The following is an 8,328-nucleotide window of genomic DNA, read 5'->3' as shown; positions in this document are numbered from 1 at the left end:
CTTGCAGCTACTCTAGGAGCTGGGTATTATCATCCCCCCACTTTACACATGAAGACACTGAGACAGGCTTCCAAATAAATACCTAAAGGTCACATTGAGCCAGATCCCAAAGCAGAATTTGAATGCAGGTCCGTTTAACTCTAACTCCCATGTTCATAACCACTTCATTGCTCCATTCTTGACACATTTATCAGGCATCGGCACTGTGGGGGAAGATAGAAAGTGCTTGGGGACCTCCATCCCCCTTTGCCCAGCCTGTCTCATTATACTTCAGACAGCGTGTGGTGTGAGTGCGGAGGAAAAAGAGCCAGCTGACGCGTGGGATTGCCAAGCAACAGCTTATGAAACGAACTCAAACCATGGCAACCAAACACTGCGGACCCAGCAATAGCCTCATTTCATTTACAAGAGTAAGAGGAGGGCTTTGTCAACAACGGATGAGATAAATGAGAAGGTACAGACTACACAAGTACAAGGAATTATCATTATCCCCATCATCATTATTTTCAAAGCACACAATACCAAATAATCTATGAAAATGAGTCCTTGAAAAAAATAGAGTTAAATGCATCATTATGTCACATACAAACTATGTACATGTACATTTTTGTAAAATGTTTATCTCTGATATCCAAAATCTCAACCGATCACCCTTTATATACTAGAGTAATTCATTTCAGGGTGGTAAGGAGGACAAACACATGAATACCCCTCATTCAAAAATCAATTTATTTACAAAGCACCTCCTAGTTAATGCCTCACAATAACTGGGTGCTTGGTATTGTTTTTCCCACTCCACAGGCAGGGAAAAACATGACGTGGGGACTGCAAATGAGTGTTCATGGGGTGCACAGTTAATAAAGCACATATCCAGGACACCCTCCTGCAAAAATGTCATAAATCTTGGAACCCTCTGAGAATCTGATCACATCTGCAGCCCCTCCCCCTTGAAAAATGCACAAAAATCAACTTGTGCACAACAATTTGCCTGTAATTCAGTGGGACTCACGGTTCCTCCTGATGTACATCCATGGAGCCCAGCTGGAGGAACAATATTCATTTGTTTTTGACCATGATACACAGGGCTCTCAGGGCATCTCCTTTTTCTCCAGAGATTACATGAAGCTTCCTCAAAATACAGAGGGTTGTGAAGGTAGAAACAATGGAATGTTAGTAGTTGCAGGCAGAAGGAATTAGACATCACTGAGTGGTTAATAATTTCAATCCAAATTGTGGCACTCAAAATTCTACCCTGATATCATGCCTCACTCACTGCCTTGGTCAGGCACACATCCACCAGAAATGAGGAAAGCTGACATCTCTCAGTGAACGACTGATCCCAGAACAAGTGACTCTGTCTTTGTCTGGGTGTGTTTTGTTCACCTGTTGTGACCTGGACATTGTCACCTTGCTGTCAAGAAACCTCATAGTTATTCTAGTAATGGAAGGAATGGAGTCTTCACTTGATGGTGACTACCAAGCCAGTAGGACAGTGTCTTTTTTGTCAGAGAACCTAAAGTGGTTTGCTGAGGGCCCATACCAGGTAAACTCTAAGTCTTTCACAATATAGGCCTTTGTCTATACCCCTACCACCCTAGTAGCTGGTGATGGACCTTTTGTAACACTACAGACTCATTTCCTCTCTCAATCCTAAGGCCCAGACTAAAAGCTAATCGAGTGACCCTCTGGTCCTCCAGGCCATACCACCGTGATGTTTGGAGATGAGAGAAAACCTAAATGCAGTGGTGAGAGAGGGAAAGAAACAGAAAGAGAGAGGGAGGGAGGGAGAGAAAAAGGAAGAGGAGGGAGGGGGGAGAAGGAAGAAGAGGAAGAGAGAGAGAGAGAGAGAGAGAGAGAGAGAAAGTGGAGTATTTCTCCTTAAGTCTTCAATGGAGTCTGAAATGGGGCTTGGAGTCCCCTGGGTCTTGAATGTCATCAGTATCTTTCTGCCTCCATCTAAGCCCTCCCTTCAGTCTTTGGGATCTTTATCTAGTCTGGGATGGCTGGTAGTCCTTGGGACAGACTACACATTCTTCTATGCTTGTAGATAAGCCAGGTCCTTATCTCTTGGTATTCAAAAGACCTAAGATCCTACAACTCAAAAAGCCTTTCTTTCAGTCCTATTTTCTCTGTGTAAATTTCCTGAAGTCTCTTCTGAAACTCAAAAGCTGATCTTGGGCTCTTTGATTCTATTTGCATTTCTGCTAAAATAACTCTACCCTGGGGCAGAAGCCTTGGACCTGCTGTGAATGAGGCAGGGCCAGGAGTACAAGGGCAAGCTAGAGCTAGGGGTGAAAAACAAAGGTTAATGATTCACAGTGTCACACTTTCACAAAAAGAAAGAGAAATAAATTTGCTAATAGAGGTGTTCAAAACCAAGCTAAATCCTAAAAGTGAACCTCTGCCTCTTTTGATTTCTCCCCCAAGAAGAAGCTCTGTGTGGAAATAGGAGATTTCAATCTTGTTTTTGCTCCCACTGGACATTCCATCTCCTATACACTAGCCATTATGATCTGGGAGGTATTGTCTTACATGTGCGTCATGTGCATTCGCTCATTTAAATCTATTAGTGGTATTATACCTCTGAGCAGATGAGGAAATGAGAATCAGAGAGAATGAGTAACTTGCTCTTCACACATAGCTAAGAATTTAAACTAGAATTTGTTCTCTGCCAAGCTCCATGCTAGTAATCACCACAGCCTAACAGTTTCTTTGACCTTGGTTTCTAACAGGGTTGAAGGGTGGGAAAGTGACAGCCCTGCACAGCCCCGAGGTTACAGTGTGTCTGGAGCACGCAGGCCTCTTTGTGAGCTGGGCCTGGTTCCACTTGTCTATGACGTCCAAAACATTACAAGAATGAGAGGGGCCACATACTATTAGAAGGTAGTATCAGCCATCACTAATGATGTCCCTTTGGATATGAACCGGGTATGCAGAAAGTAATTAATATAGCAGACTATATTAGCAGACTAAGACTATTGTCTTTAGAAAGCCTTGCTTTCAAGGCTGGCTCTTGGCTGGCATCTGAGAACTTGGCACTTAGAGACAGAATGCTGGCTGCCTAAAGATGTCCACATCCTAATCCCTGGGACCTATAAATATGTTACTTTATATGGCAAAAAGGATTTTGCAGATGTGATTAAGGTTAAGGGCTTTGAGATGGGGAGATGATCTTGGACTATCTAGGTGAGCTTAATCTAATCACACAAATCCTTAAAAGTGGAGAACTTTTCCCAGTTGTGGCCAGATGAGATAGAGGGGCCAGAAAGACGTGACTTGAGAAGAATTCTACTCACTGTTCTAGCTTTGAAGATGGAGACAGGGCTCACAAGACAAGGAATGTGGTGGCCTCTAGAGTTGGGAACGGCCTTCAGTTTATGGCCCACAACAAAACAGGAGCCTCTGAACTGAATTTTGCCAGCAACCTGAGTGAGCAGGAATCAGACCCTCCCCTGGAGCCTCCAGAAGGAATGCAGCCATGCCCACACCTGGGTTTCAGCCTGGTGAGGCTGTGCTGGATTTCTGACCTCCAGAGCTCCAAGATAATAGTTTATATAGTGTAAGCCTCTAAGTTTGTGATGATTTGTCACAACAGCAATAGAAAATTAATACAGCACTTGACCTGTTCCCCAATTGATAAAGGTGGCGTGCTGTGCCTAACCTGTTGGTGTAAATGTCATATATGCTGAACACCTGCTTTCCTTCTGAGTTTCTTGAATTTTGGTACATGCCAGGCAGAGGGTGTCTAGTGACCATTCCCCCAGTTAAAAAAAAAAAAAAAACTCTTGGGCACTGAGCGAGCTTCCTTGGACAAAAACATTCCCTACATGTCATGCACTTCCACTCCTGGGGGAAAGTGTGCTTGGTATACCCCCTCACAGAAGGGAGAGAGCATAAGGAAGCTTGTTCATGGATTCCTTAAGATCCCACCTGTGTCTTTTTTTCCCTTGTTGACCTTATTGTATATACTGTTGCTGTAATAAACCTTAGCTGTGAGTACAATCATACACTAAGTCCCTTGAGTCCTTCTCCTGAATTCAGTGAATGTTTTGGGGCCCCTCGAAATGATAAGGGATGGCAGGCCACATTTTGAGTGGCCAGTGAGTTCCAAAGCGCTACAGTAGGTGTGATCTGAAGGCAGGCCTTTACATGCCATATCTCACTTTGGGTTGGTGACTGGAGGCACCGCTGGCATCCCTGTTGCTGGGCAACAGTGTTTTCCAGAGCAGAGGAGGAGCAGGATCCAGATAGGAGGTGCCATGATCCTCCACAGAAGAGGCACACCTGCTCCCTCTGGTGGTCTGTGCCTTTCAATAGCTGTATCCAGAGATGGGGACTTGCCATTCAGCGATGGGTAGAGCAGATTTCATCGGAAGCTGCTGGCTGAGCCTACTGCTAGATGTAAAAGTTCAATTCCAATGGGCCTTCAGACCCAGAAATGTGGAGCAATTTCACTGTCAGAATATTGCATACATTCCTCCTGGAAGTATGTCCTGAGTGCAGATTTTTTTCAAGAAAGCGTTTAGCTGAACAGTAGAATCTGGTGGTTACCTGCTTGTCCTGTCCCTCTGAATAGAGACATGGAATGTGTCTATTCAGGCAGAATCCTCCTGGAGGGTAGTCAGAAACCATACATGAAGCTGTAGTTTGGAATGAGGGAAGCTACCTCTCTTTTGATCTCTCTTAACAAGACAACCCCAAAACTGTACATCTTAGGCTTCTCCTGAGATTAGGAGCTCTAAGTATCAGTGAAAATTTACAGCTACCTAAGGAAAGCAGCCAGCTTAACTTGTCCCTTCATTCATATATTGAGGCACCAAGCTAGTGGCTGAAGCATACAGTGGTAGACCAGACAGACGTGCCCCTAGGTAGTGTCCAGCCTAAAGGAATCCTCCCATCTGGTATTACTGGATAATAAATATGGAACTTAGAGTTAGACCTAGATTTCCAGTGGACCATATATACAACCTATTGCTAGACAAGAAGAGACATGGGGAAGCATACATGCTCACTATCCTCCCCCTAGGGACAGGGCATCACCCCACCCCCACCCCTGCCCTATTCAGCCTCTTCTGAGTAGCCTTTCTAAATTTCTGGAATCCCTGCATTAAAAGTCCTGCCTAAGGTGGAAAGCAGAACTCAGTCTAGGGGAGAGGTGTGAGTCCTAGGCTCCACCAAATGCTCCCCATCAAGACTTTGGTCAGAAGTGGGGCACCTGGGAGGCTCAAACGGTTAAGCGTCCGACTTCAGCTCAGGTCATGATCTCGTGGTCAGTTAGTTTGAGCTCCGTGTCAGGCTCTGTGCTGACAACTCAGAGCCTGGAGCCTGTTTAAAAGGATTCTGTGCCTCCCTCTCTCTCTCCCTTCCCCTCATCACACTCTGTCACTCTGTCTCTCAAAAATGAATAAACATTAAAAAAAAAAAAAGACTTTGGGTAAGAAGGGAGAAACAAGTGAGGAGCCAATTTTCCAGTGGAATCTATTCCCAGTGAAAATTGTACAGCATGGCTAGAGATATCGAGTCCTCACAAGCAGTTGAGGTAGGTGTCCTAATGGCACAGTCATGAGGTTCACCTCAGCAGTTCTGTCCTTAGAGTAGGTAGAATGTCATCAAGTTCTGTCTCACCTGTTGGAGATTTCCTGAGCTTTACCTAGTAGCCATTAACAAAAATACCTTTGCTTAAAGAAGCTAGAATTGGTTCTGTTGCTTGTAACTAGGAAGTCTGATGGATAAAGGGAGGTCCAAAAACAAGAGCCAATGTATTCTCTTTGACACTGTCAGGGCTGGGGGTCTGGATCTGAGAACAAAAATAAGTAAAGAGTAGAGGACTGTAAGTCTCATCTAGCTACTTATAAAGTATCATCTGCCTATTTATAAAGTTTCTAATTTATTTAAATTATTTTTCTATTTTGAAAGTCATAGTTTCACCACCCCACTAAGGCCTGAAGTCATACACTCACCTACAAAGAGGGTACTGGCATTGACATTCCTTCATGGCATATACTGACCACAAGATGGCGAAAGAGATTATCACATCAAGCCAGCCCATCTTCCTTCACACCATTATTACACTAGAGATAACATTTACTGAGCACTTAATGTGTGTCAGGAACTGTTCTGAGGGCTCTGATGTGTTGTCACTTATAATCCTATGAAATAGTTGCCATTTCATATGTGAGGAAACTAAGGCATGGAGATATTGGTCTACCTGTCTCTAGCTCATATTTATGTATCATTTATCCATTATACCATCCAATATATCCATCCAATATACCATTTTCTATCATCTGTACCTATATACCAATTTATCATCTATATCTTTTTATTTAAAGTTTTCTTTATTATAAAAGTAACACATACTCATGGTAAAAATACTCAAATGGTAATGGTTGGTTTAAAAAAATATTTATTATTTATTTTTGAGAGAAAGAGAGAGAAAGAATTTGAGTGGGGAAGGGAAGACAGAGAGAGAGACACAGGATCTGAAGCAGGCTCCAGGCTTTGAGCTGTTAGCACAGAGCCGGATGCGGCACTCGAACTCAGGAGAAACATGAGATCATAACGTGAGCCAAAGTCAGATGCTTAACCGAGTCACCCAGGTGTCCCATTATTGGTAAAAGTTTTTAAAGTCCTCTCTTCTCCATGCCCACGATCCCAGTTCTACTGCCTAGTGATAACTACTGTTAGTTTCTTCTGTACCTGTCCATAAATGTTCATAAAGATGAAAATTGGCTATTCTTTGATATTCATAGAAAATGAATATGCAAGTGTATTTTATACATATATTCTACACACATATACACACAGGACCATATCCCGCACACTGTTCTACAGCACACACCTCTGCTTGGCATTTCCTCTTGGCCATCAGATGCAGACTGGGATTACTCTTGCCTGAGGGCCTCATTTATGAGCCTTGGGTGTGACAGTGGCTGCACTCACAAGTGCACTAGAGAGCAAGTCAGCTGCACTGGAGCCCCCTGTGACAGTAAGCATTGGACAAGAAGGCTATTGATAAACTTCAGGGAATGGGGAGATGTGACACGGTGCAAGGGAAGTTTTTGTGTGGTTCTCAGGTAGGGCTGGACCTCACCTCTGGTGTATTCTGCCCTCTAGCCCTGGTCCTAGAGAAAATTCAGATTTGCATACAACCAACATTCACAGTGTGCCTTTAAAACAGGCTTAGGTCTTTACACACTGCATTTTTTTTATCTTATTTAATCTGTGTGGAACCCCTTGTAAGGTAGGAATGATCTCCATTTTACAAGGAACAAGGCTGAAACTCAAGAAGGACCAACTACATGTTAAAGGTAGACACAGGACTTTTAAGGAGAACCAAGAGTCAAGTCAGTTCTTTTATTCTCTTCCAGAGAACTGTCCACTGCACTTCAGCAAAGGCTGCTGGGGAGAGAGTATCTTATACCCCATACAATATTCCTGGAGTACGGTCTTTGCATCCCCTTGTACAGCCCTGATCTTTCTCCCCTGTCCATCCCTTCATCCATGCAGCTTCCCCTAGTGCTGCAGGGCCAGGGATGGAGGAATAGTCAAGTCCAGAAAGGCTTCTGGGGCTGTGAAATTTCCCCTCAGAGGCCAGGTCCTGAGGAGCAATCAGAAACCATGATAGGCCATCATCTCCACAGCTGAGTCTGCCCCCAGCCCGTCCCAGGCTCCCTCCCACCCCAGATCCTGCCCTCACAGGTAAGGATGAAGCCCCAGGTCCATTCTGAGGGTGGGCCTGGACCCCACATCCGGAGAGGCAGAGCTCCCAAGGCTGCTGGGCCTGAAAAGACACATCCCTTTGGCTATCTTATTGGTGCTTTGCAGAATCTATGCCTGCGCCTCACCTCCTTCTCAGGCTCCCAAAGCTGTGGGTAAAATGAGGGTTTGGCAGCTGTCCTTCTGACCCAAAAGACACCGAGCCTGAGCCACCCGGGGGCAGCAGGCACAACAAGGCTAGGCCTACTGCTGGCACCTCCCCTACAGTTAAAGGGGCCTTAGCCCCTTGGCCAAGATCCTCAGGTCTGGCAGAGTCCCAGGTTGGCAGAAGTGGGAGTCGGGGGAGGGAAGCAGCTTCAGTAGGGGAGCTGCCAACAGGAGATGAGGGGGTGGGGAGGGCTTGAGGGCCTCAGAGAGCTCCTGCACTGAGAGCTGCTGGCAGTGGAAAGTGGCCGCAGGTGCTGGTCCCAGGGAGTCAGGAGGATGCTCAGAAGTAGCCAGTGTTTGAAGATCAAGGGAGAGCATGTTCTAGGAAGAATACGTTTCCTGAGTCCCATGATGGCTGGCCTTGGCCCAGTATACACTGCCTGGCTATGGGGCTGTGCTGCC

The sequence above is a fragment of the Felis catus genome, chromosome X, assembly GCF_018350175.1.
Source record: "Felis catus isolate Fca126 chromosome X, F.catus_Fca126_mat1.0, whole genome shotgun sequence".
In the NCBI taxonomy this organism is placed as follows: domain Eukaryota; kingdom Metazoa; phylum Chordata; class Mammalia; order Carnivora; family Felidae; genus Felis; species Felis catus.
Note: the sequence above shows the minus strand (reverse complement) of the source record.